Below are 26262 nucleotides of genomic sequence, written 5' to 3'. Positions count from 1 at the left end.
TGCATGAAAACGGTTGGTGTATTTTGGGTGGAAAAAACAGCTTTTCCGCTCATCTGTTGAAATTTCCACCTTGGAAGGGATGGGAATTTGGGGCTTAGCTGTGTCAAAGCACAGCTCCCTCCCCAAAACACTACTCTGGAAGGGAAAAAAAAACTTTCTTCCCTTCTTCTCCCTATTTTCCCATTCCCAATTGTCTTCTTTCTCTTCTTTCCATATGTTTTTTTCTTTGTTTTGCCTTGAAAGGAGAGAGAGAATCCGAGACAAGGCAGGAAGCAAAGGAGTTCAGGGGACTTGTTCACATCATCAAATACAGATTTTTCAAACGAGCATCTTCAGAAAAGTCAGGTTTTCTTTTTGAAGTTACTCTTCCCATAGAAGAAAAAATAGAAAACAACCAAGATGTTCTCCACCACCCATTTGCCAGAAATGGCCAATCCATAACCTGTGGCAAACAGGCTTTGGATTTGGCTCGGAGAGGACTTTCCTGGAAGGATGAGGGTGCTGCCTGGTTCAGAGCTGCTTTGCCTTGAGTGGGATTTAGGACAAACCCAAATTGACCTTTTCCATGGAAGATTTCAGCTTTCTGTCAACCTTACGGCAAACTGAGAATATTTCCATTCCAGGCAAGCATGGGATCAAAAACCTTTGGTTGAAAATTTTCACTTTTTAAAGATTTTCAATATTCTGGTTAGAAAAGCAGACACTTTCTGGAGGAGAAAAAAAAAAAACCTTGCCAGGAAAAACAATTTCCCACAGATAAGAGTTTGGGGGTTGATCCCAGAGGCATGAGAGTGAGGATGAGCTTGGAAGAGCTGGATTTTTTCCATGTAATTTTCCTAGGAGAGATGAAGGACACAACGTTTGGGACCCGCCACTTAGCCCACACTAACTCCTGGTCCTCCAGCCACGTGTCTCAGTGCTTTATAACTAGGCATTATGCAAAATGTTTAATCCAAGAGCTATAAATCCTGCTGCCTCTGTTACACCCTTTTGGAGGTGATACCCGCCTGAAGCTTTGCCTGTTGCAGAATAAAGGAAGTTTTTTCCTCTTTTTCCTCTTCTCCCTCTCTGTTGGGAGTCTAGCGCTGTAGCACGAGCATCCGTGGTGTCTCTTGCTGTCGCCCTCCTGGGAATCTCCTGGCCTCCCCTGCAGCATCCCTGATGTCCCTGTGGCCATCGGCTTTCCAGCTGTGGCAGGAGCAAGGTGATCCCTCGGAGACCAAACCCCACCGAGCAAGGTGCCGTACAAAACCCTGGCTGAAGCCCAGTCAAGCCATGTCTCCTCACCCAGATTCCTGCTTACTCCTCTTTTTTTTCCTGGCTGACACAGATGAACAAAGAGGGATCTCTGGGCCACGCTCAATTCACAAACTCCCCTTGGTGGAAGGCTGCCCATGTCTTTTTGTGCAAATCCTTCCCGCTCAGATGCTATTTGATGTCTTCAAAGGGGCTATTCTTATGTTGAGAAAAGAGGGCAAGCGCAGGTTTGACGAGGCTCATCACTCAAGGCTATTTTTCACTCAGAAAAGTGCCGGTTTGGGATTAAAAAAATACATTCTGTTTTTCATAGGCTGATATTTGGGTGAATAACTCATAAAGTCAGAATGCTGGCTATTAGGATATAAATTTGGGGATGCGAATGGGAAAACAGCTTTTATGTATCTGGGAGGGAAATAAAACTCCTTGAACCCACAAAAATGCCTGAAGAGAATCGTCTCAGCCGAGCCAGGGGCAGGCAGCGACTTGCGGTGCCTCTGTTCGGCTGCTGCGGGTCAAGGCTACCTCCGGGAATGACGGTGGGACAGGGGAGGGCAGCGAATCTCGGCGGGGCTGCCCCTCTGCTTGCGGGGAGCAAACCCATCGCACCGGTCTCAGAGCTACCAACGCTTCGTGGGTTTGCGATGTGCCGGGAGGGATCTGGTCTGAGTTGGGGGGAATCGGAGCTGCTCCACTTCCCGTGTGGTACCCAGCCCTGAGAACAGGTTGGGATGTCCGTATCTCCAAATCCTGAGCACAGAAAGGATTGAGCAAAAGCATTGAGCGCTTTGCCCCTTTCTAACGCCTTCTTTAAAATAGCCCTTTTGAGCAAATAAAGGAAAAAATTGCCTTCACAACGGTGGCTGTGGGGTCCCGGGAGGCGACAGGCCTGCCGGCTCGGCCGGTCCCCGCGGGAGCTCCCACGGGCGATGCTGCGGGATGCAGAGCCGGCCCCGCTCGGCCACCTCGGCCGCAGATCCGAGGGGTCACCCGGTCGCCTTCCCGCAGCGGGCTCCTGCCCAGCCCGGGGGCTGCCTGCACCGGGTGCGACCCTTGCAGGAAATCCCCTTCCAGCGATGGAGAAAACGTCGCCGAAGCCAGGGAGCACGGAGAGGGCTGGCTAGAGTTTTTTTCATCTGGTTTTTTTTCAGCTGAAAAAGAGGGGAAAGCTGTCCCTCCTCGAAGGAAAGCGCGCTGGCAGGAAGCGGAGCCTTCCCCTGCCTGCAGCAGCGTGGGGCCGGTGCGGCGTGCTTCCGAGAAACGGGTCCTGGGGGGCCTCTTCCAAGAAAGCCAGGCTCCTGCCACCGGGACCCGACTCTGCAGAAGTGGGTGTGCAGCAAACCCTCACCCGATGGGAGCCCCAGAGTTGCCTGAAAACAAGCCGAGCCCTCCGGAAAATCCCAGGCCTCCGAAAGGCTTGGGTTAGAACCTGGGTTTAAGGCTAGGCGCAGCCTAGGAGCCGGTCACGCAGTGCTCGCGGCTGGCCTTGTCCTCCCCTCGAGGGATGATTTTTTGGGGGGGCAAAAGCAATGGGTTTGCTGGGATCTTTGCTGGGGTCACCAGAGCTTGTAGCTGGGGGGAACCAGCTTCTCCATCACACAGGAATTCCCAGGGACTTTTCATTCAGGAATAGATTATTTTTTAAAAAAGAGTTTTCCTGTAAAAAATTAAATTCTAGGGAAAAAAAATCCAAGTGGGTTGAAATACTTTTCATTCCAATTTCACCTTTTAAAACTATTTTATCTGTCCATAAAACAGAAATTTCAAAAAAGCTACTTTTGAGGTAAAAAAAGGGAGAACGTAGAGCGGTCACACTTTGGTGCTATTGAAACATACTGGCTTCGACACTTTGCAAAAAACTTTATTTCACTCCTTCCACGTGAGATTTGGACCATCCATCCCTAACCCGTGCAGATCCCTGTGGCAGATGGGAACGTCACCTCCCGAACTGCTGAGGCCGGGGCGCCGAGCCCTCCTCCGCAGCCGGCTGCATCTCCCCATCCTGCTCAGAGGTGGTCCCAGCACCCGGGTACTGGTTTGGGTTCAGCACCCGGGTACTAGTTTGGGTTCAGCACCCGGGGACTGGTTTGGGTCCGGCACCCTCACGGAGGTTTGGGGCCTCCATCCAGGAGATGGTTGGGTTCAGCGTCCAGGTGGTGGTTTGGGTCCGGCACCCTGGTGCGGGCTCTGCGGACCCCCTCCCTGCCGGCACGACGGGGTGTCGGGGTGTAACGGAGCCGGGCTGGGCGCCGCTGGGGTCACCAGCTCAGCGCCTTTGCCGTTCCCATCTGTAAAATGGGGTCAGCGGCTCCGTCGCGGCTCTGCCCCGCGCACCTTGTGGGTGGAGGGGAGGGCTCGGCTGGGCGCGCGTCCCCCAGCACTGCGCAGCCGCCCGCTCTCCCGTGCCTCAGTTTCCCTCCCGCAAACTCCCCCCCGCCCCCCCAGCCCCAGGGCATCGCTGCGCCCGGGGGGTGGGGGACACGACCAAACGCAGCAGAAAAACCAATTAGCGCGGCCGTTAATGAGCAAAACGCAAAGGGGAAGAGACTGGGGCACATCGCCCAGGGGTGAGGGTGCGGGGGGTGGGGATAGCCCCCCCCCCCCAAAAAAAAAGAGGGGGGCGGGCGGGGGGGATGCAGAGGAGGAGGAAGAGGGGGGACACACACGGGCGGGGAAAGCGGCTGCACCTGCTTTAGAGGAACTATGGTAGGGCGGCCGGCGCCCGCCCCGCGCCGCCGCGCCCGCGCTGCCGCCGCCGCCGCCGCGCCGAGCCGGACCTGAGCGCGGCGCGCACGGCCCCGGCCCGGCCCCGGGCTGCCCGCGCTCCGCACGGCCCGGCGCCGCCCAGCAGCCGCAGCGGGGCGTCAGGGGCGGCGGCGGCGGCGCCGGTGCCCGGGAGCCCGTCCCGTTTCTCTCCCCGTCTCACCAGCACCCCCCCCCCCCATCCCCTCCCCGCTTACTCGCCATGCCGTGCCGTTCCTAAGCTCGCAGCCCCGCCGCGGCCGCCCCGTCGAAGTTTGGGGAAGGTGCGGAGAGGGGGAGGAGGAGGAGGAGGAGGAGGAGGAGGAGGAGTGGGGGGGGGGGAACGGGACCCGGGTGAGAGGCGGCGCGGCCGCATGCCCGTCGCGGAACCCCCCGGCTGTTCGGCGGGACCAGGTGGGTGAGAGCGGAGCGGGACCGGGCGGGAGGGTCCGTGCGTGTCCCCGCCACGGGAGTCCCGTCCCCCCCCCTTCCTCCCCACGGGGGGTGCGCGCTGCCCCCGCCCCAGCTGCTGCGGGTGGAGGGGGGGATTTCGGGATGCCCCCCCCCCCCCTCCGCCCCCAAGCACCGGCAGGTGTGGGACGGGTGGGGGGGGTCGTGGTGTATCACCCCCCCCTCCCCACTACCACCCGGGAGCGCGGCGGGTCCGTGTGTCGTGTCGTGTCCCCCCCCCCCGCTCGGCCGCGGCGCGCTCGGAAGTTTGTTGCGGCGCCCGGACAAAGGGAGCGGGGCCGGGGGCTCGGTGAGCTGGGGGGGGAGAGGGGTCCGCGGGGGTGTCCCGGTGCGGGCGGGGTCCTCGCTGTGTCCCCGGCTCGGTGCGGGGGTCTCCGCCGCTTCCCCCCCCCCCCATCCACCCACCCGAGGCGTTTCGCTGGCCGGTGGAGGAGGGAAGCGGGGGTGGACGGCAACCCCCCCCCCCCCCCCAGGGGAGGGGGTCGGGCACCGGGAAACTTGCGCTGCCGCCGGGAGAGCCCCGCTGCCGGGGCCGGATCCAGACCTGCCTCCGCCTCGGGGTCCCGCACCCCCAGGACGGGGGGGGGGCTTCGCACCGGGCGGGTTTTAGCCGGAGCGGGGGGGGGGGGGACACACAGCTACACCAGTCCCTGCCCTGCCAGCCGCCCCTGGGCTGCCTTTGTTGGTGCTTCCCATTCCCCCCCCCCCCATCTTTCTTTTCTCTCCAGTTTTGTTTTAATTCCGGCTTCTTAGGGGGGGCTTGGGTGGGTGGTTGGGGGTTTTTTTGGGTTTTTTTTTTTCCCTCCTTCCCCTCCCCACCGTTGCATTTTAACTCAGCCCCGCCGCTCCGTGCCGAGGAGCGGCCCAGCGGGTGCGATCGCCTCCTTTGAGATAAATAAGTAAGTCAGCCCCAAGTTTTGAAATTGGTGGGAGAAGCAACCGCCGCCGTCCCCGTCAACCTGCAGCCAGACCGGCCGTCGCTCCAGCAAGCGCCCTGGGAAATCCTTCGCGGTGTCTAAAATAATAACCCAAACTGCAAGGTGAGGGGAGAGGAGGACAAATGCACGGCTTCGGATGGAGCTGGAGAATATTCCCGAGAAATTTCCGCAGGTTTGGATTCCGGAGGAGGGGGGGAAGGCGGTGGTTACGGCAGCCGGCTGCGAAGCGAAGCCCTGCCCCGCGTTTTCGCCCGTGCCTGCGTTTCACCCGGTTGCAAAGTTTGAGAGGCTTTGGTGTGTCTTTGTTCGAAAGGGGAGCGAGGTTGGGGTGGGTTTTTTTTCCAAGGGTTTGGGGGGGTCTTTATAACCTCCACGCGATGCCCGCTGCCTGCGGGAGGTCTCGGCGGGCTGGCTGGGACCCTGCCGGCAGCGGCTACTAATAATATCAGCAATAATAATGTGTTTGGAAAGAGTTTTTATTACGGAGCTGTTGTCTTCTGGGAGTTCAGAAATTCCCGGGCAAATATTGTTTAACGAAGCTGGCGGTGGGTCGCTGGGAGCCCCGGATCAGCCTCTTTCATCCCGTTCCCACCCCGGTGTCCGCCTTCGTTGCGAGATGCTCTCCCAGCCCCGGCGCTGGCAAAGTTCAGATATTTCTATTCTTCCCTGATCCCTCTTCCTCGTCTGCGTGATAAACAAACGCGCCTCTGTCTCTTCTCCCCTCTCCCCCTCTCTCCCGCTAAAAAAGAAAGGCACTTCAGAAAGTGCTGTGTTAGCAGCAGATTGCTCTGAATATTTCTTTTGGTGGTAGGAAATCTGTTTTGAGTTGGCAGGCGCGTTTTGAAGGTGTGTATAGGAGAGAACAAGTGGAGTGTAATTGGTTTTTCTTTTTCCATTTGGGAGTGATTCTTTTTCTTTTTTTCTTTCCCCTTTTAAAAAAAAAAATAAGCAAAGGGCTGTCTCTTTCCCTCTCTCCCCTCCTGTGCACTTTTTAATACAAATGAAAAATGTGGGGGGGGGAAACAGGAATAATTCACAGGCATCTGCAAACTCCACTTTGCTCGGAGTAGTGGTCGGGAACTGCCTGCTTTGAAAACTTGCGCTGGGATTTTTTTTTTTTTTTCTTTTGCTCTTCTTAATATAGTCCTAGAGGAATTTGTGTCTGAATTCCTCCCCGGGATCGCTCGTCGGCTTCAGGCAGCTCTTCCATCCCCATCGGTCTTGCTGGGAGACCGCGATACCCAGAGATTTGCCTTTTACCACACTCAGAACCAAGTTAGCATCGGATTAAGACCTCACTTTTCCGCAAGCATTGTAAAGCTGTGGGGCATACAATAAAAATGTTATTAGTTTCTGTATTAAAAGCTTGGGTTGTTTTTAACCTAAACCAGAGGTAGGATTTACTTTTACAAATTTCTTCTTGTGTGTTAAAAATTTACACGAGAAATGTGTTATGCTGGAGAACAGGCATTTGATGTTAAATCAACCCAACATGTGTCTTGTACAGGCGGTGTGACCCTGGTCCTTCTGTGTTCGCGTGGACGTGTTCCCTTTCATGCCTCCCCATATTCTCAATTAAATGTAGCGAAGTCTTGGGCTCTTGTGAAATCTAACTCTTAATTTATTATTGTTTATTTTTTTAAATTTCCACCCCACCTTAAAGTCCATAAAAAAAAAAATCCAACAAGCCCCCAGGGGTGGGTGGACAGAGAAAATAATCAGATTTGGAAAAATTACCCCATTCCCCCCCTTTTTCTTTCCTTTTTTTTTTTTGTTTTGTTTTTTGTCTTCCACCCCCCCCCCCCCCCCTTCCAGGTTGCTTAAATCAAACTGGGAAGGGGGGGATACATGGGGGAGAAGGGACAAAATTTCCAGTGCCAAGCTGGGGAGCTTTTGTCAGGGCTGCGAAGCCCTCGGTGGCTCCTCCTGCCTTTTCTTCTGCCCTTTGTGGTGCCGGGGCTGGGGGCGAGGCGGGGAAGAGCTTTCCCGAGCCCTCCCGCTCCCTCCGCTTCCAATAATGGTCAGGAGCCCTTGTTTTGAGATGCTACCTGTTTGGTTTTCTTTTTTTTCATTTTAATTTACTAGTTCTTGAGGGTTGTTTTTTTTGTTGTGGGGTTCCCCCCACCCCATCCCAAGCTCCTTTTGCTGGGGTGTTTGGCGTGGGGATGGAGATGCCGCCGCTCCGAGCATCGCTCCCGTGATAAAGCCAAACCGCTGCGAGAAACCGGCCCCGTCGCGCCGCGCGAAGTTGGACTCGGTTGGGAGGGAGAAAGTGCGGGAGAACGGGATTGGCCTTGGAAAATCCCCCCAGCTCCTTAACTTGCGCACCCCGGGGATGCGTCGCCCAGCGGGGTCGGGGGGAGTGATGGGTGCCCCCCGCTCGCCGGTTTGGGGAAGGAGGCGGCGATGGAGAACGCCGGGGCGAGGGGAGGGTTGGGACTCGGCGTGCTGGGGGGGGGGGGGGGGGCAGAAGGCTGAGCAAACAGAGCGAAATGAAATAAAACGGATTAAAGTTGCTGCTGGGGGGAGGCGGGGAGGGGGCTGATACTCAGACCTGAAAAAAAAATATAAAAAATATCTGTAAATGCTGTATCCAGCCCCGGTTGCTTCCCTGAAAGACGGGTGACTGTACGTTTTACATCTCCTTTTGGAAAGGGAAGAGCAGGGCGCGTTGAAAAAGAAATAAAAAAAAAAAAAAAATCTGTGCAATGTATAAAATCAAGTGACACTAAAATATCTACTCCGGGCCCTCGCCCTTTCTCTCCTAATAACCCGGCAGGAATGCGAGTGCACTCAGTTGTGAAGTTGCTGCCCGGAGAGCCCGGGAGCTTTTCTTTTCTGCCGCTGGAGAGGGGGATGCTTTGAGTCTGCTGATGTTTGTGTCTCGCTGTGGGGCTGGGGGAAAGGGGGGTGGCAAGGCTCTGGCTTTCAGGTTTTTCTCTTCTTTTATTTTTTTTTTTTTCCTCCCCCCCCCTTTCCTCTTTTCTTGTTGGTCCCGCAGGGAGGGTGGAAGGGGGGAGCGAGGCCGGAGGAGGAGAGGTGCGGTGCTGGGTTTGCTTTTGTAGAAGCAAAGTGGGGGGCGAGCCGTGCCCCCAGCCAGGGATGGGGCTCATTCTTCCAACCGGAGAAAGGCGGGAGAGCCCAGAGCTCCCCGGCTTTTCTTTTGCTCCTTTAAAAGTAATACACGTTTATGGCTCCTTGCGTCGCTTTTCCCACTGCGGAGCGGGGTTTGGTGGCCCGAAGTATTTAGGAGAATTCTCTTCTTTATGGAAGGGAGAGCCGGGGTGGTTTTCCGCCTTCGTCCCCCTTCCCCGCGGTGGTTTTGAAGCACGGGAGAGCCCGCGGGTTGTGGCTGGCAGGTGGTTTGTGGAGGTCTCGTGGGGATGTTCCCCGTTGTTCGCACCCCGGCATCTCCCTGGCTGTGTGTGGGGGGGTCCCACCTCCTCAGCGGGGGCCGTCCCGGGTTTATCCTCTGCTCTGCACCGGGGCTCCCGAAATGACCCTGCCGTCGCCTCGGTGTCACCTGCCACTTCTGGAAGTGGAAACTTGAAATTTCCTGTCCCGTCCTCTTTGATTTCCAGCTCCTCCGGCGCGGCCGTGGGGGTTACGGGGGGGGGGGGGGGGCACCTCGCAAACCCGGCTTGGGGGGGGGGGGTCCGTCCTGCCCTGGGAGGGATGCGCCGTGGGCATCCTCCCCACAGAGGGATGAGCTCTGTGCTAGCGGGAGAGGGGGGGAAAAAGGTGGGAAATGAAACTGCAAATGCACTCGGAGCTTGGAAACCCATGTGTTTGCCTCGGAAGATGTAAAAATCCTCTGTGTGCCGCTTCTGGGGACCCCCGGTGCACCTGAGAGAAACACAGGGGTAGCTGCTCGCTTGAAATGACACCCAGGGGCCGTGACATCAGTTGTGCAGTGAGTTGCCGTCCGGCTTTCGACCCCGTCGGGCTGGCCCTGCTCGCCCCTCCGAGCAGCCGCAGGGCTTTGGCCGGTAAAGCTCGCTCCTCTGCCAGCTGATGGGAGAGCGGCATGGGGAAGGACTCGCACCCATTTTATCATCTTGCAAAACCTTCCCCCTCCCCCTGCTCACTGTGCTGCACCTTTTAAAGTCAAATATAACTTGTAGATCAAGATGGGGCTGGGCACAGCTTGAAAAACTTCCTAATTTCCCCCCCCCCCGCCCCGCTGCAAGTGTTTGCTGTATAAAATACAGCGAAGACACTGCTCAAGAGTTGTTTTTTTCTGAACTTTTCCTAATTGAAACCCCTTTTGGCAATCACATAGGCAAGTCTCTGATAAAACATGTTGCTGGTAACGAGACTGCCCGTGACAAAAACGTGTTTGCAAGTGGAGCGGCATCGGGGAAAGGGAAGAATTAAGAGGCAGAAGCAGCAGAGAAGGAGAGCTGCTCCCTTCAGAGGTCGGCAGCGCGATGCTGCGGAGGAAAATGCAACCCGTCCGTCCGCCACGTTTTATTTTATAAAGATCCTGCTGGAGGAGAGATTAGATCTGGGGATGGAGCTGGAGGGAAGTCATTAAGGGATTACGATGCCTTGTGCCGGCAGCACAGACGTGGGCACGGGGCTGGCTGTAACGGTACCTGGATACCCAGGCAGACGAGCCCTGCGTGCACGAAGCACTTGGCACAGGGAGTTGGGATCCTCTCTCTCTTTTTTTTTTTCTTTTCTTTTTTTTTTTTTTTAAAGGGAAAAAAAAAAAGCCTGTATTTGTAATCTGCTCTGCAGAGCAGTTAGCTTGAGTAAAGCGAGCTGGTGTTGGCGTTTGCTGGCCCCAGGCGACACTTGCCGCCTGGTTCTTGTGCCCTGGCAAGTTGGCAAAAAGTGTTTTGCGGTGCATTCTGGTGGAAAGCCTTCTCCTGCGCCGCTGTCCCCGGATCTAGATGAGCAGCAAAAACGTGCTGCTTTTTTAGCAAAATAAGGAGTGGAGGGTGGCTGCGGGAGGAAAATTCACCTGGTCCCAGCTCTGCTGGGGGCTCCTGGGTGTGTTTATCGGGAGTCAAAGGTGCGATAATAAAACTTTTTTGGGGAAGATTACTTTCAAAGCCAAGGAAAGGTGCAAAAAAAATAAAATATTCCTTTTTAAGGTACTAGAGGAGGAAAAAAATCCCGTGGAGGGCCCTGATTTGGAGGTGATTTGGAAACTGTTTATTCTGCCTCATGGCAAACCACCTCCACGTGACCGGCTTCGGTGGGGAGCTGGCACCGGCCAGCCGGGAAACCGTGGATGGGGCTGGGAAATGCCAGACTGGTCCCAGCTGGGCCGTGGGGCTGGTGGGGAGCAGGGGAGCTACAGCCCCCCAGGGAGGAGAAGGAAGACCCTCATGTGATGGGTGCGTGCTCTGTGTGCGTTGTGCGGGCTGTGCGGCAGCTCCCGAGGCTTGGGGAGATGCTGGCCCCGGAGCGGGTTTTGCTCAGGCACCGATGCTCCCGTTTAAACAACCACGGGGCCGCAACCGGCATCGGCCGGGATGAGCCGCTCGCCCAGAGCGGGCGGTGTTGAAACGACTTATTTCAACACACCTTTGCCAGGTCTCTGGCGGAGCTGGGTTTATCTAGTGGGATTTAACTGTGCCGTGGCTAATAAAGGCATAAAACACCAGCGATGCCATCCGGGGCAGCGAGCGCTTGGGCAGGACTAGCTGAGCATCGCGCTGCCGAGCCACCTCGGGGGCCAGGAGCCATCAAAGCCCTGAGCCCAAACCCTCTGGCCGTTCACTTGCTTCCTCCGAGTCTTGGTTTATTCCACAAACTGTAGATTTTAGGTGAGTGATTTTCTTTTTGCCTGCTGATTGTGAATCTGCGAGCCGGGGACTGTTCTTTATTTGGTCGCCTGTAGCGAGATCTGGAAGGGGTTGACTTAGGAGAAGCTGTCGTGGGCTTGGTAAAAGACATTTTCAACCTTAGGAAAGAGGGACAGTGGAGGAAGGCTCGAGGTAGGTCGCTTAATGCAAAATATAAGGCCAGAACTTGTGCTCGTGAGTGAAGGATGGTGGCCCCTCGGCTTTGGTTCCCTGCCTGCAAGTTGTCCCTTGCGGCCCGTTAGTGGGAACGGGTTTGCCCAGTGACTTTCTGCCGGTGTTTTCTTGGCCCGGGGGTGGCTCGCTCGTGTGCTGGAGCTCACGTTGGGCTCACGGCTCGGTTGGGCGTCACCCGTCACGTGCCGGGATCACGGCACGTCGGTTGGGTTGGCCGCGGCAGCGTGGGGTCTCTGCCGTGGGTGATTTTCCTTTGGCCGCGCTGTTCTGGGGGCTACTGGGAGGATGCTCCCAGCTGCGGGACTGTCCCCAAACCCCACTGGGACGTGGAGCTTCGGGGGTGCCTCGGCTCCCGGCTTGCCCGATGGCTTCGTCCGCAGCTCCCAGGGGATGGAAACGCCTGGCCAGGATGGCAGGGGACGTCTCGCTGCCTCCCGGGGCAGGGGGAGAGGTGCAAAAGGCCCTGGGGCTGTTTGGGGCTCAGGGTGGTCACGAGGGTGTCGGAGGAGCCACCCTGGGCTGAGAGGACAACCTCAGGCAAGGCATAACTGACAGAGATAAGTTTCTTGTTGAGTGTCGGGAGTTTTTGGCTGAACTGGACCAGGCTTTGGGCAGGAGTGGTGGGCAGAGACCTTGTACTGGGGAGGGAGAAACTCTCTCCCGCGGCCTGGGGCTTCCCATACGGTGCCGTGTCCCTTCTGGGGGACGCTTCTTGGGCTGTGTCCTGGCAGCCACCTTGCCATGGAGCTGCGCGGCACCGGGAGCCCTTTTGCGGGGGCTGCGCTGGCTTTCGAGCTGCTCCGGCTGGAGAAGCGCACCCCAAAACTCGCCATTCCTAAGCACAGTGTGGAAGCAGCGTGGGATCTCGGTCCCTTGAACAAAACCAAAATGCCCTTTAATGACCTGTGATTTTTTTTTTTTTCTTTTTTTCTTGGGCATCTCCCCCCTTCTCCCAGTGAAGCTCCACACATCCAGCAAGGGGCCAGCTCTGCTGAGCATCTTGTGGCCCCGCATCCCTGTCCCGGCTTCCAACCAGGAGGAGGCAGTGAGATGCTTTTTGCCACCAAGAAGGTTTCCCAGCGGGTGGCCATCACCCAGCGGGCTGGGTCCTTCCTCCAGAGTCTAAAGCCCACCCGGCCGATCCCTCCTGGATGCAGCTAGACCTGACGGAGGGAGGGAAATTCCCTGGAGCGCGGGGTAACTTGGATCTGGAATACAAATGTGGTATCATTGGGCTTATTAAAAAACAGAAGAAGGAGAGAAAATAAAACCGGGGGGGGGAAAGTGTCCCATAACTTTTGTGGCAGGAAAGGTGGATTTTGAAAACGTGTTGTGCCGGGCCTAGCTGCAAAAAAACCTTATTTTGCCGAGATAGATTCGGGTGGGGGTAAAACGACATCTCCAGCTTTGCCCTTCTCTGGGGTTGTTTCCAAAGTATTTACGCTTTCCCCTTTTACTCCCAACCTGCTTTCCCTGCAGTGAAGTCCCTTCCCGACCAGAGCGGTGGCATTTTTATTCTGCATTTCTGCAGCGGGGTCCCTGCGGGATGTGGTTTGGTTTATGGGCAGGGGAGGGTCTCCCCCTCCCCATCTCCTGCTCGCGCTGCCATGCCCCGCGCTCGGCTTCGGCTCTGCCAGGAGTGGGGTTTGGGGAGCCAGGCTGCGACTGCTCCGCCTGGCACGGATGTTCGTCGTTCATAAATTAAAACCTCAAAATCGACGTGATTTCTCATTTGGAAAACAAAAGGGGCGCTTGTCCCCCACTATGCGGATAAATGTGGGGCTGAGGGAAGGAGGAGGAGGGTGCTGCTGTGGGTCCCATCGCTCCCAATTTGTCTCAGCCTCTTGGCACCCGCAGTCCAGGGCACTCGTGCCGTGCTCCCTCCGACCCGTCGTGGCACTGGGGGTGGTGGGTTTGTCGGGGGCTGCTTGCAGGAGGGTCTGGGTTCGACAGCGGAGCCGTTGCTCCTGCGTGCAGGTGTGAGGCAAGAAGCAGGCGAAGGAGAAGAACGGGCAGGCTGGGGTGCACGGGGCCGGATCCTGCACCCCTGCAAACCTGCGTGGGGTCAGAGCTGTACCGGTTTCCGCAGCAGACCCCGATGGATGGGGGTGAAACCACTGAAAGCACACGGAGCGAAGTGCCCTGGGAAAGGCTCCGAAGCTGCCTGCGTGGGGGGGTGCCGGGGCTTGGGGCGCAGGGTCCCCTCTGTCCTCGGAGCTGGGTTCGGTCACCTCCTGGGAAGGGATCAAGATCAAGCGCTGGCTTCGCGAGGGTCTGCAAAACTCTGGCAGATCCTGCGTTACCTCAACGGGGGGTTCGGGCCGTGTTTTTCCACGTTGCACCCGGCTGACGGAGTCCCGCGGGATTGCTCGGGAGGGTTGGGGGGATCGCAAGCGGTGATAGAAAAGGTTCCTGACACGTACCGGGTGTAGGGGGACCTTGATGTGCTTTTTCTCACTTTCTGGTCCCTCTGTGCAGGGTTTCTGGCCGGGGCAGGGACATGGGGGCATCAGGGCATCGCTGCTGTGTGCAGGGTGGGCGAGCGAGTGCCAGCCCCCGAGTGCCCCTCGGGAGCTTGTCCAGCCTGCGGAGGCATCTATGCAGTCTTGGGGAAATCTCCCCAAATCTGGGGTTTGTTGTGCATGTTGGAAAGGGGAGATGCCCAGTCAATGTGCTTTCAAGAGAAACAAGAAAAGGAAAATGTCCTAAAATCCATCCCAGTGAGGGGTGGAGGTGCAGAGAGTGCCAGAGAAACCCCAGTAAGGGATTTCTGGCCGAGCTCTGCTCCTGTGGCACGACACGAGGTTCGTTTCATCCTTCTTTTGCCGTAGCGATAGGCAGAAGATTTGTGCTGAAATTTGGGTCTGAGTTTCCCCAGCTCCTCTGCTCGCCCAGGCAGTGACGTTCGGTGCTGCAGGGACCAGCCCGTCTTCTCTTAATGCGTCTCTGCCTGCCCTGAAGGATGCTCGGGGCTCACCGAATGCGGCGGGCAGGTCGGGGTCGTTCCCTGCTCACCACAGCTCTATTTGGGTTAGTCATGCTTCCCCTTTTAAACCAGGATTTTATTTATACCTAGCGTGGCAGAGTGTACTTTTAGGGCCTGTTTCAAAATCCCTTGAAGTCTTTCCCTTGATGCTGGCGGGCTCGAGCCTTGAACAAATGTCATTTTCCCTGGGAAGTGGAGCCACGGCTCTGAATCTGGGTCAAACTTTGGGGCTGTCGGAGCAGCCCCATCTGCAGATCAAATGCCACCTTGTTCCCGCACCACGCACGTATTGCACCAGTGCCGATACTGGCATCGCTGGCCTTGCGGCTGGGCAAAAGCAGTGCTGGAGCGATTTCCCCCTGGGTTATAGAGCTGGTGGTTTTAAAATACTCTCTGATGAAAAGGCCAGTCCATTTAGAAATGCAATGAGATGAAGTTGAAGAGGCGAGGGGGCTCGTTTGGGGATTGATGCTGGCTTTGGGGAAGGTCGGTGCCATCTGGTCAGTTGTGTCCCTGCCATCCCGGAGCAGTGGATGCCGCAGTGGGGAGCGTCAGCGCCGCTGAATTTCCAGCTGTAGGTTTGGGCTGCTGTGGGAGGAGACGGCGGCGGTGCCCGTCTGCCTGGGAGAGGGACGGAGGGACAGACCCCTGTCCTCTGCCCTCAGAGGGGACGTGCATCTCCTTTCATTGCAGGATTGGTCCTTGCCAACCACAGCGGAGATCTCCGCTGGTCCTCACTGTTGCAGATACGAATGCTCTGGGAATTGCCCTGGGGCTGAGAACAAGCAGCGAGTCGCTGGTTTTAGCCGGAGGTTTAAAATAATAATTGGTGTTTTAAAATTCCTGGCAGCGGGCAGGAGCCGTGGTCTGCGTTGGGGCTGGCCGGGGGTGCGGGGCCGGGGCTGCCGGCGTGGGCAGGTACCGAGGGCTCGTGGACAAGACAGGGAGCTGGGTCGGGTCCCTGGGGGAGTCGGTGACCTGGACTTTATCCACTTCGTGTCTTGCCCGATGCTATATCCTGGTGTCGTTGCCTTCCCTCACCGCAATGGGATGATTTTCGGTCCGGGGAGGAAGGGGGACGTCCCCTGGGTTAGTGCCCTGCCTGGGGTGGCCGGTGACGGAGCCGGTGGCTCCGTGTCCTACAGCCGGTGATCACGGAGCGCTTGCTTCCCGCCTGGGGAGATGCGCTTTGGGGACAGCGGGGAGAGGGTTATCTGTGGCCCTGTCTCAGCGGGAGATGCGGAAAGATGTTGTGACCTGATTGCAGAGGAATGGTGCTGGCGGGGAGTCCGGAGCCGTGGCGCAGCTGCGGTGGGGCTCGTGCCAAAGCTTCCCACGTGGGCACCCTCACTTGAGACCCCACGCGAGAGCCCGCAGCTCCGCCGTGCCCTGGGCTGGGGGTTTCTGGGTTCTTCCCCACTAAAGAAAGCAGGTTGCTGCTGCTGGGGTGCCTTGCTGAGGTTCCCACCAGTGAGTCCTCCCCGGGCAGGGGGCCACGTCGGGAGCCGGCCGGGCACTGGGTACCTCGAGCCCCTTTCTGCCCCGGCACCCACGGGTGCTCGTAGGGTCCCTGGGACTTGGCAGCCGGGAGCTGCTGGCCTGGGCGAGGTGCGGGGCGTTACAGCTTGCAACTGGTGAATCATAAACTAATATTTTAAAGAATGAGGATTATTTTTAAGAGGGGTGGAGGGAGGAAAAAACACACAATTTTCCAAGCGTGCTTTGCAGTGAGGCTGTATCTTAACACCACCTTAATGGTAATAATTCCCCAGATTTGCATGGTGCTGTCTCCCATGTCAGCGGGAAGGTGCCGGTGGCTTCCTTGGCTACTGCAGCACGGCTGCTTGTGGCCCGGAGCATCAGCAGCCACCTGCGTGCTGCTCTTGGGTGTCATTGCACCCTGAAGCTGTGCTTGTTTGGGGATCTCGCTGTTCTCCGGAGGAAGCAATGCCTACTGCCAGGGATGAGCAGGGATTCGGGAGGTGCAGATCACCTCGATTCACTTCATCCTTCCGTAGCTCTGTCCCTATCCATAAAGCGGGGATGTGCTGCCCGGATCTGGGAAGATGCTGTGTCCCAGTGTGCCGTCTGGTAAGGGCTGAGCTCTGGGGATGCACAGGGCTCGGGAGCCTGGATGGATCGGCATGACCTGGGAATGCCGCGGGTGACACCGAAGTGATGCTGTGGGACCAGATCACGTTCCCATGTTGCCGGCCTGGCAGCGGTCCAGAGGGATGCTGAAACCGCGGAGGTGCGTTGCCATCCTGCCGGGAACGGAGGGGAAAAGCTCTTGCTGCATCCGCAGCTGTGGGTGCGCTGGGTGAACCGTCGCCCTCCTGGACTCCCTGGCGAAGGGTGCTGGAGGGGGATGCTCTCCCCGGGAAGAGGACGTGGCGGCTGAATGTGGCTCATCCAGGTCACAGGGAGAAGGAGCACGGGGGACCCTGGCAATCTTTTGGCTTTGGCATGGGGTAACACTTCCCCCGGCTGGAGGGATGCTCCGTGCCTCTCCGCTGAGCCTTGCTCTCTTCTCAAGCACCCAAAATGTTAAATGCACCTTCCCGATCCCCTCTGCGGGTGGTGTGGCCTCGCAGCCACCCATCACCATTCCCAGTGCAAGACCCCGGGACAGCCCAGCCTCTTTGCTGAGCATGCCGCTTCCCAGCTTTTAAGAAAGCGCTGGAGAAAATCGCTCGGGTTATTCCAGTCGCTGCTCTAAGCAGAGATGTCAGGGCTGTCGGGAGCCGTGTTTGTCTTCGGGGCTGCCGTTTGCTCCGTGCGGGTGCCGAGGCTGCTGCGGGGGCGCCGGGTGCCCGGGGAAACCAGGAGATGTTGAATCTGTGCGAGATGGAGCCGAGCTGTGCAGAAATAAAATCAGGAAGGTTGTTTGAAAGTGCCGAGACCGGCTCTGGCGGTGGCTGCGAGATGGAGCCGGCCTCGGGTCATGCTTGCCTCTGATTTGGATGCAAAAAAATGGACTTCAGACCAGGAGTTTGAAAATGCCCAAGGATAGTTCTCCCCCCCACTGCCTTTTTTCTTCTCCCTCCTCGTGAGCAGCATAATTTCTGGATGGAAACCAGGCCTCTTCCTGCATAGAAATGGGATTTGCAGTGGAAAGCATCAATGTGCAGCAGGGAGCGCATTAAATAGAGCGTTTTCTGGATGAATTTTTGCACAAACATGACGGAGTCTGGGAAAACTTGCGGCATCTGAGTTCCTCCCTCCTGTTCAGTAGGCACCGTGACTTTTTATTCCTCCCCTCTGGATTATTTGAAGGCCAGAAGAGACTTTTAGCAACCTCCAGTCTGACTTCACGCGAACTCAGCTGAAAAATTTCGCTCGGGGTCTGACACGGGAACTTGCGTCCCAGCGCCGGGTCCCTCACGCCAATGGCCCTGCCATCACTCCTCGTCATGGTCCGGTTTGTCTCTCACCTGCTCCGGGTCATTTTTTTCCTCTCCGGTTCTGCCCTCACCCTTTGCAGCCTCCCTCGAAGGGATGGGGCGGGGGGGAGCTCCTGCAGCGTGATTTTGATTTTTTATTTAAGAGCTTCCTCTTACACACACCCTTGCTGGGAGCCTTCCTCCACCCCGGCGCTGCCTTTACCGTTCCCAGGGCTGCCGGGTGCTGGTGCCGCGGGGCAGCAGGCACCTTTCTCTAGAGCACGTCAGGACGCTTCCCCGTGGCCCTCCTCTTCCTCGCGATGCCCTTTATGGCTCTATCCGAGAGGAAGAGCCCTCCTCTTCCTCGGGTGCCCCAGCCTGCGGTAGGCAGGTGCCTCGACGGGGACGCCCGCGAGCGCGGGACCGCGGTCGGGCTGTCCGCGTGCAAAAGGGCTGGAGGTGATTTTGCGTGTGCGGGGCGTGTTGCGCGTGCAAGGCGTGTTGCGCGTGTCCCAGGTGGGCTCGGGGCTCTGCTTGCTGGTGGGATGCTGGAGCGGAAAGGCCGGGTGAGATGCGCACCACGGGTCGCCTGCGTTGCCAACGGGGTAAAAAAATAATCGCGGGCGCTGGGCACGTGGGCAGAGGTTTAAACGCGAGTCGGGATTTACAAGGAGATGCCGGAGGAGCCTTCCAAAATGTCGGTGCGATGCCGGCCGTGTCCCGGCAGCTGGCGGGGATGGACCCGGCTGCTGGCGCTGGGCGGCGGAGCGATGCCGGAGAGCCTCGCCGGGGCTGCGGGTGCGATGGGCGCGGGCCGTGAGCGTGCACACGTGCACGAGCGCGTGTGTCCACGTGCACGAGCGCGCGTGTGCCGGCGCGCACCACGGTCCACGCTGCCGTGCCGGTCCCTGCAGCCGCTGCCTTTGGACTCGGGTTCTGCTTTGGCTGCAGATGCATCCCATGCCGCACCAGCGATGGGAGGTGCTTTTAATTATTTTAATAGGATTTTGAGGGAGGGGGTGTTTGTGCTGAAAATCCCCCGTATCTTAAAAACCCCGTCCCATGTGGAAGTGCAGAGCGGCTCTTGACAGCGAGCTGTACATGTTGGGAAATCACACGTTCTTCCTCCTGGTGTTTTTTTTTTTTCCTGGGAGTTTGGAGTATTTTTTTTTGTTCCCTATGAATTTTTTTCCCCACCCTATTCATTATCATTTTTGTTAATTAGATTGTGATGGGAATGGTCTCTATTCAAAAGAAAAACCTCTGAGATGTTTTTACAAGTGTGTGTGCGTTTCGGGGCGGGGGGGAGAGCAAAGATGCTTGAAAGAAATAATTTTAAAAATAATTTCTTCATAAAGCTCTTTAAAAAGAAAAACCCAAGTCCCCTTCCCCCACCACGGCCACCTCCCCTCGGCCCCCCCTAATTAAACGATTTGAATTTTCACGTTAACCGCTTGGTGCTTCCTCAGCGCCTCAGATGATTAGAAAGGGATATTCATTTATGCCTTTTAAACGCCGCCCCGATTAAAATCAGAGAGATTTTTTCCTTCATCAAAATCTAACATCCTTGAAAAATTAATTTGATGCCTCTTGTTATCAATTAATTGAATCTCGTTGGGAGAGAGGCTTGTACGGCGGGTGGTTGGAGCTGGCCCTTCTGTTCTTAGTTGCTTTCCCCCCTCTCTTCTCCCTTCTGCTGCTGCTTCCAAACACTGTGACATTATAAAACTCTGCCTTTTTTTTAATATATATTATTTTTACTCATCTCATAAAATAAAATAAATGAATAAAACTTGGTCTCTTTTCCCACCCTCCTCCCCCATTCCCTTGAGTTCCTCTTGTATGAAAGACCCTTTTTTTTCCCTTTCTCTCATCCCTCTTTCCTATAACTTCCGAGGCAGGGGGAGAGAAAGAAAGTTGGGGCTTTAGCAATTTCTCGGTGTAGCAAAGCGGCCAGGGTCCGTCTTTCTTCCTTTCTTTAATGGGGGATATTGGATATTTCATTTGAATCTCCCTCTTTTCAATTAAAAGTGCACAGCTCCTTCTCTTAAAGCCACTCTATTCTCCTCCTCTGTCTCGGCAGCCGGAGAAGCGGTTTTCCTTTCTTTAATATTTCAACTCTTCCCCCGAGACAGGCTGCCTGCATGGTTTTTTTTTTAATAGACTTTTTCTCCCTCTATTAAACTTTTCCAATCTTCGTCCCTTTATTTTTTTCCCTTCCCACCTCTTTAAACAAAAAAAAAAAAAGAGAGAGAGGAAAAGTTACGAAATTTAAAGAACTGGGTCATTCAGGAAGTTATTCAGATAACTTAAAAATTAGGTGTTCGTTTCATTTTTACTCTCCTTGGAGTGAATCTACCTGGTTACTTTTAGATCCAGACTCTTCCCTGGTGTCTCTGTTATTTATGTCCCGTCGTGAATTTGGGGCTGGAGGTTTTGGGGGAGATTGGCTCTAACTGGAGTGAGTGCCGAGGGCGTCCCCGCTCGGGGCTGGGGAGGTGGGTTTATTTTCTCCGAAGAACGGATCTGCGCCGCGCACTTGTCGATGCCCGTGGGGTGCTGGGATGGGAGATGGGATGTGGGGGTGTTTTCTCCGTGGGTCCGGTGCCCTGGGTGAGGGGGATTCGGTGCCAGGGCCGCCAGTTTGGGCATCCCGCCCCGTGCCGTGTGCTGTCCCGTCACGGCGAGGGGTTTTGGTGCCACGCTGGATTTGGGGTCCTAGAGGTGAGAGATGCCGTTGCCCGTTTCCAGCCTTGCCTGTCCTCGCTTGGGTGCCTCTTCTGGTCCCGTGTGGGTTGTCAAGGATTTTGGGGGTGCTCTGGGCGAGGAGTGGAGACCCTGCCCCCATGGGCGCAGGGGGCTGCAGGGCTGTGTCTGTGCTTTGGGATGTTTTTCCTTTGAATTCCCATTTAGAACACGTTGGGCAGAAGGAAAGCAAGTTTTTTAGGGGGATGAGAAATTGGAGTCTGCTTTAACCTTCCTCCCTGCTGCCAGGGCTGGATCCTGGCACGGCGATGGCAGCCGGAGCTCCACGGAGGCTTCCCGGAGCTCGGGCTTTGCCCCCCCAGCCCCGCTGGCTGCAGAGAGCATCCGCCGGGATGCGGGTACCGCACCTGCACCCCGACCTGTGGGGATGCTCCGGCGCGGCAGCGGTGAACTGTGCTGGGTGCAGACCACCAGCACCCACCCAGCTGGCACCCACCAAGGGTGCTGCCCCACTTGGGGTCCCCCTGGGCCCACACATGCGGCTCCCGAGCAGCGAGGTGGGAGCCCCTGTGCACCACGTCACTATTTAATTAGACGTCCCTGATTAACAAAACTTGGCGTTCGGCTTCCTCCTGCCCTCATCTTTCCTGGCTCCGAATCAATGGCTTTGATATGCTAATTAGGGAGTAATTTAATTTCAAAAGGCCGCAATTAACAAGGGTGTTGTGGACATGCTGTAGTTAAGCGGTGTAATCTAATTTGCATTAGTAACAAGCAGGGACTAATTAGAAGCTTAATTAGACACTTAGACGGCTCTTGTGTTTACTTTCTTAATGAGATGGAGTGGGGCTTTTTTTTTTTTTTTCTTTTTTTTTTTTTTTTTTTTTTTAATCTTTTCAAGAGCGCAATGAGGGAAGCACAGGATGGAGCAGCAGCCCGGGTGCCCGGCACGTGCCCGGCACCGGCCCGGCCCGTGTCCGGCCAGCCCACATCCGCGTCGGAAGGGATTTTATTTTCCTTGAAGCTTGGCAGGGAATGGAAGACGTGCCAACCAGCCATCGGCATCTCCAGGGATGCTCCGCGTCCCGGTGCGGGATGGCTCGCTGGGATGGGCACCCAGCGGAGGATCTCCCGTGGGGTTGGCTACGGTCGGAGCGTCCTCGTTGCTGCGTGGGTGCGAGCTCCGGAGAGCAAAGGGTGCTCCGAGGGAGGCATGTTTCGGAGAAGGCGGGTGGGCTCGCCGGGACCCAAGCGGGAATAGTGCCCGTGTCCTGCTGACCGGCACGGCACGGTCCCGGGGGCTTCGCCCGTCGGTGCTGCTCGCGCTTCCAGGTGCGCTCCCGGCTCTTCGAGTGAGATGAACCAACGTTTGGGGGAGAAAAACCTCGCTGTGGTCGTTCTTGCTTGATTTCTGTGGAGCAGCAAATGCTCGCCGCTGCCCGGCGCTCGCCGGTGCCCGTGAGCGTGGCCAGGGCGGTGATGGCATCGTGGCGGGCAGGCGAGGAGAGCTGGAGGGGGTAAAGGTCTGCCTGCCGGCGAGGGCGAGCACCTGGAGGTTGGTTCTTCCCAAAGAAGTTGCTGGGAGCAAGATGAAAGTGGGAGATGAAAGTGCCCAGAGGTGAGATCCCATTAAAGCGGTGCCCAGGCTTAGCCAGTCCTTGCTTCCTTAAATCTCTTCTAATTTACAGTAATGCTCTAGATTCGTTTCAGCTCCCCCAGACTTTTATTTTAATCCCCTTTCCACATTTCCATGTGTTTATGTGTTAATTAAAGGGTAAAAAGCCACTCTCCGAGCAATCCCGGCTGCTGCTTCTCTTCAAGCCAAAGCCTTTTAAGATTAGCGAGCCACTTCCTAAAGCCTCGGCGGTGCCGGATCCGGACGAACAGGTTGCTCAACTTTCCGTAGCTCGGAGCAGATCCGGTGCCTGGGATCGAGCCTCCCCGGGTCCTCGTCTCCTCCCAGCCGTGCAGAGGAGCATCCTGCAGAACTTCTGCCGGCTCTGGGGGATTTGCTCGGTCCGTGCTCCTCCATCATCTGGAAGAGGCTGCCGGCACGGCTGGCTCCTGCTGCTGGAGGGAGAGCTCTCGCCGTGCCACAGGGCAGCCCCCTGCTCCCCTCCAGGTCCTGGCGAGGCTGGAGCTGGGAGGAAGGGTCTGGAAAACCGCTTTGGGGTCAGGATGTGGCGGGAAGGGCAGAAAAAGCCTCCGGAGCATCACGGTAGCGGGCCGCTCGTAAATGCGTGGTGTCACCCGTGCTGTCCCTTGGAAAACGCGGTTCGGCATCAGAGACTTGCTCAGCTCATGGAGACGTGGAGGGGAGCGTTTTCCCACCAGTGGTTCCCACTGTTCATCCGCATCCCTCCCAGGTGGTGGTTTTGAGCTGGGGATGCTCTTTGGGTTTGCATCTGGGGAAGCCAAGGCCAAGGGGCATCCGCTGCCGCCGGCGTGGGGATGGGGACGGGGGCTCGAGGACAGGGACCCGCTGGCAGCGGGAGGGGGTGCCCGTGATGCTGGGTCCGTACGTGGCCCCGGTCCTGCCAATAGCCCGTGAAGGACAGCCCAAAGTTACGGAGCCCCTGAGGACCATGGTATTGAGGATATTTAAAAATAGGAGAAGCGACTAAAATAGGTGTTCAGGCAATTGCTTAGGAGCTCGTGGTCTTGGCTGTTACCTGTTCCCTCTGCGGGTCCCAGGGGCTGAGAAGCGCTGTTAAGTTTTCATGTCCGTGGAGCTGAATCGGGAGGAGAAGCGGCATCGTTTTGGGTGGGTCTGGATGCCCCAAAATTCATCGGGAGCTTTCGGGAAGAAATCCGCTCTGTAAATGCTTCATCTCCTATTCTTGCTCCTAAAGACCCCGTGTCCTTTGGTGCAAATCTTTGCTTTGAGTCCGCCGCCTCGCTCGCCTCCACGTTCATCCTCCCCTTTCTGCCGGGGCTCGGAAAGGCTCCGCGGCGATGCCGGGCTGCGCAGTACAGCACACGCGTGGTGCTCCCGCGGGACCCCGGGAAGCGTGGCACACGCGTGTCGGGCACACGTGCACGCGGTGGGAGCCGTGTCCGACAGCCCGGCCGGCTGATCTGCACCTTCCCTCGCAGGGAAGCTCTGAGCATCCATCAGTTTGTTAATTGCGCTAATTAGAGAGTGTGGAGGTGTTAATTGGAAAACGCCGGTATTGTGCCTGTTTGGGGGGGCTGTCAATAAAAATGAATTGATGACTTGGCATGGCACGTGCACTTTACAGGTTAGTGGCAAGTCAGGGGATGTCAAGGAAATGTTACTGCTCAGATGAAGCAATTGTTAATTAAAAAGCAACGGTAATTAATATACTCTCGTTGCCATATGGTACTGCTAAAGGCAGGGGGATTCTTTACTCCATTTATAATTCTCTGTTTCCTTTTTCTTTGTCCTGCAAAAGGTGCCCCTTTAAGTAAAAGGGGGAAAAAAAAGGCAGAGTGCTTATTCAGTGAAGTGATTTTGAGTCTGAAATGGTAATTAGCAATCCATTTGCGCAGCTTCTGTTGCTCATCACCATTAGAGCGGTCTCCTCCCCTCCCCTTTTAAGTAAAACCATCTTTTTCTACTTTATCTGGGTGTTGTATCTTCTGCGATGACTGTCTGGACAGGGTCCCTGCCTTTATGCTTGGGGGAAGGTCTGATCCTGATTAGACCCTCTGGATACCAGTGTATGGAGAATCCCTAAAATATTGGATGCGTTTGAACTAAAATAGATGAAAAGCGGGAGCTGGGATGCTTCAGAGCCCTCCCGTCTGTGTGCGGAGATGCACGTGTGCTTCAGCACTCGCAGCCGGTCGTGCAGCCAGGTTTTGCTTTTCCCAACGCGGCTTCAGTCATCCCGGATCAGTCCTGGCTCGAAAAGCGCTCGTTCCTAATTTAAATCGACTTTATAATGTTGCAGACGCTGGCTTCATTTTTTTTTTCTTTAAGGTTTTGTAAAACTTTTATATGAATGGAAATATTTTCATTATTATTATTACTTTCTTTTATTACTTCCCTTGCAGTGTTGGGAACCGAGACACACCAGCATCCCAGTAGGGTTTGCGAACGGGAAGTCGAGTTTTACTAGACTTGGAGAGGGAACCCAACTGGCCTGGTGTCCTGGGCTGCGGCAATCACCCGGCTGGACCCCAGTGCCGGTTCATCTGCTCCAGCATCCCGCCTCTGGCAGGGGCCAGGGATGACAGAGCAAGACCATGGTTACAGCTCTTCCACCAGAAGCGATTTCCTCCTAATTCCCAATAGTTAAGCTTCAATTTAAGCCCCGAAGCCAGGAAAGTTTTATATCCTTTCCAAAAACTTTTTTTTTTTTTTTTTCCTTTTTTAATACTTCCTGTTGTAACTCTGGATATTCTTGTTCTCCGTATAAAAGTCAAATCCCTTTTTGAATCCTGCTGAGTTTCTGGCCATGGTGATGCCTTGTGACTGCCGGACACAGGCAGAGCCTGGCTTTCCCTGTGGGGCTGCTCGCCTGGTCGAAACGTGGAGCAGGCGGCAGATTTCAGAAGGAAGATGAGAAAAGGAACAGCAATATTTTAATATTTCTGTAGGCTCTTGTTTGATGTTGGTTGTGGGGGGAGGAGCAAATGTAGTTTTTGAGGCAAAAGGTGTTTTCTTTCTTCCAGCTTTTTAGCTCCTAACGCAGTGGCCGTAGGCGAGCATCCCATCCTTTCCCGGGAAGCCGCTCCGACCGTGCCACGCTCTCACCCCAGCACCCCGGCTCCTGCACTTCAAACAAAATCAAAGCCCCGTAATCCCGTTAACCTTGAACTCTCCCGCAGCCACCGGTGTGTCACCCTGCACGGGTTTGGTAGCGCCAGGATGGCAGGAGGGAGCCGGCAGCTCCACATGGGAATTAATGTCAGTCATATACCCTGCGGAAATGACTTTTGAAATGCATATAATCTCAAACATGCAAATGAGAAGCTTGCTTCACCCTGTTTAATATGAATGATCAGCTTCTGAATAGCTATTATTACACGCCACATTTCAGCAATTATGTTGTTCGCGGTTTGTCTTTCTGTCTTTTGGGGGGGCGGGGGGAAGACGGGGGGGGGGGAAGAGAAGAAAAAGGGAGAAACAGTATTTCTTTTCCCCATCCCTCTTTCTTTATCCCCTTCCTGTTTCAAACTCGCCAACGGGCTGCGAGTGCCAGTGGGCAAACACCAAACCCGCTCCGGCACCTGCCGATGGGGAAGGAGCTGGATCGAATGAGATAAAACTGTTTCCTCTGCTTTTCCACGGAGCGGAGCGTGTGTTGGGAAGGAGGGAGAGACCCTCGGCTCTGGTGGGGCTTCTTGTGCCCCTGATCGCTCTGTGCATGCGTCAGGGCTGGATGCGGCCCCGGGGGGCTCGGCGGTTGCTGGCTGGAGCGGCGGGGTTTGATGCTGGATGCTGTGGTTGTGTTGGTTTGATGCTGGACACTGTGGTTGTGTTGGTTTGGTGCTGGACGCTGTGGTTGTGTTGGTTTGGTGCTGGATGCCGTGGTTGTGTTGGTTTGATGCTGGACACTGTGGTTGTGTTGGTTTGGTGCTGGATGCCGTGGTTGTGTTGGTTTGATGCTGGACACTGTGGTTGTGTTGGTTTGGTGCTGGATGCCGTGGTTGTGTTGGTTTGATGCTGGACACTGTGGTTGTGTTGGTTTGGTGCTGGATGCCGTGGTTGTGTTGGTTTGATGCTGGACACTGTGGTTGTGTTGGTTTGGTGCTGGATGCCGTGGTTGTGTTGGTTCGGTGCTGGACGCCGTGGTTGTGTTTCCTCCAGTGCCAGC

At 56.1% G+C, this 26262-nt stretch overlaps 1 protein-coding gene across 5 annotated transcripts in view; it reads left to right on the top strand.

Moving 5' to 3' along the window:
* The first annotated feature begins 4060 nt into the window (after nucleotides 1–4060).
* The window catches only part of FOXP4 (forkhead box P4), a 67066-nt gene continuing 44864 nt past the window's right edge, over nucleotides 4061–26262 (top strand). For 2 of the 5 annotated variants that reach the window (XM_069771725.1, XM_069771721.1), the window contains exon 1: nucleotides 4331–4413. The gene's annotated coding sequence lies outside the window, so the exon portion shown is untranslated. Of the gene's footprint in view, nucleotides 4284–4330; nucleotides 4414–5283; nucleotides 5581–26262 lie in introns of those variants that run through there. The other 3 variants (XM_069771722.1, XM_069771723.1, XM_069771724.1) reach the window with 3 other exon arrangements.

Source organism: Haliaeetus albicilla, chromosome 26, assembly GCF_947461875.1.
Source record: "Haliaeetus albicilla chromosome 26, bHalAlb1.1, whole genome shotgun sequence".
In the NCBI taxonomy this organism is placed as follows: Eukaryota; Metazoa; Chordata; class Aves; order Accipitriformes; family Accipitridae; genus Haliaeetus; species Haliaeetus albicilla.
Note: the sequence above shows the minus strand (reverse complement) of the source record. Positions and strands in the feature narration are given on the sequence as shown.